The sequence below is a fragment of the Parasteatoda tepidariorum genome, chromosome 9, assembly GCF_043381705.1.
Source record: "Parasteatoda tepidariorum isolate YZ-2023 chromosome 9, CAS_Ptep_4.0, whole genome shotgun sequence".
Lineage (NCBI taxonomy): Eukaryota > Metazoa > Arthropoda > Arachnida > Araneae > Theridiidae > Parasteatoda > Parasteatoda tepidariorum.
The window spans coordinates 46,095,069-46,096,425 of NC_092212.1; positions in this window are offsets into that span (position 1 = coordinate 46,095,069).

The window sequence follows — 1,357 nt, forward strand, 5'->3', positions numbered from 1 at the left end:
TCTTCCCATACTTGATCTAGGAGTTCCCTTGTCTTCTGGAATGGGTTCAAAATTGCAAGGCTATGGAGTTGAACATAAATAGTCGTAAACCCAAAATTGGGTCGGCTGTACAACGACGGATATATATAGATATATAATACATATCAATAAGTGTTAATTGTTTTAAAGTTTAGGAGCGAACTCAAATACTCGTAACTGAATTCGCTTTCTATTTCATAACTTTCGAGGTACCTCGATCTTTCGTTCATTTTTTAGTGCTAGACTTAGTTTATAGCACTATTTGTAGCCAGAATGTCTGCAATTGTTCCTGTTTTCCAGTGGCGCCATCTATGGCCAAGAACTTGACTTCTGCCTCACCCATAAGTCACACCTGTTCAAAGGGTGGACCTATTAATTTGTCCAAAGATCATAATTTTGACCTGAACCAGAGAACAATCAATCTTCGATTCATTACTCCTAGAGGTACTGATTTGTTATGAGAACATGGAGGACTTTGTAACCAGACAGATTTAACGTGCATCAGTCACTATTTACTACACTTAACTCTTCAGCTGGCTGGATTTGAATTCCCGTTCTCACAAACTTAAGTTCTCGCCCTGTCAACTAAGCCAGTAAATATAAGTTAAATGAAATGTAAAAATAAATAAATTGTAGGCCAAGTTGCAATGGTAATGGGGCTAAAGGATCAGGCTTAATTTTATCTTAACAGAATCGAGAACTAAACCTGCAAAACTGGATCTGTGTCAATACAATGCAACATTGAGATCTTTCCTTTGAATATTTATAATTTAGATGACCAGATTTTTAAATCAAGATTTGAGAATATTGGATCTTTCGTGGGAAATATCACAATTCGAGGACACTAACCTATTAAAGGAATATATTAATTTATGTGAGTAAAAATATTTCTTTTTAAAAAAAATTAATAACTAATATCATATGCAGAAGCTTATTCATCTAATTTAATTTCATTATTAAGGAGTTTTGATATATCGTACGATATTCTGCATCTGTTTGATGTATGTAAAATGAAGGAGTACATGATTATTAGCTTATTTTTCGTTAAAATTATCTTCAGCAAAAAATTATTTTTAACACTAATCAATTAGGGAAAAAATAGAAAAAAAATAAATGAAATAAATTTTTTTTTTTTTCAGATGAAATATTTTTTAGCTCCCACAAATTTCACTTTAGAATTGTTAGCACTCAACACTAACTTATGGTGGCTGAGGAAACAACCATGTCAGGTGAGTTTTGTAGTTGCAAATTGATGACATGACTGTACTGTTCATCCCAGGTTACAACACTCTCCCTTAATAATTATTCTTCAAAAATCAAACATAATAAAACAAAGCAA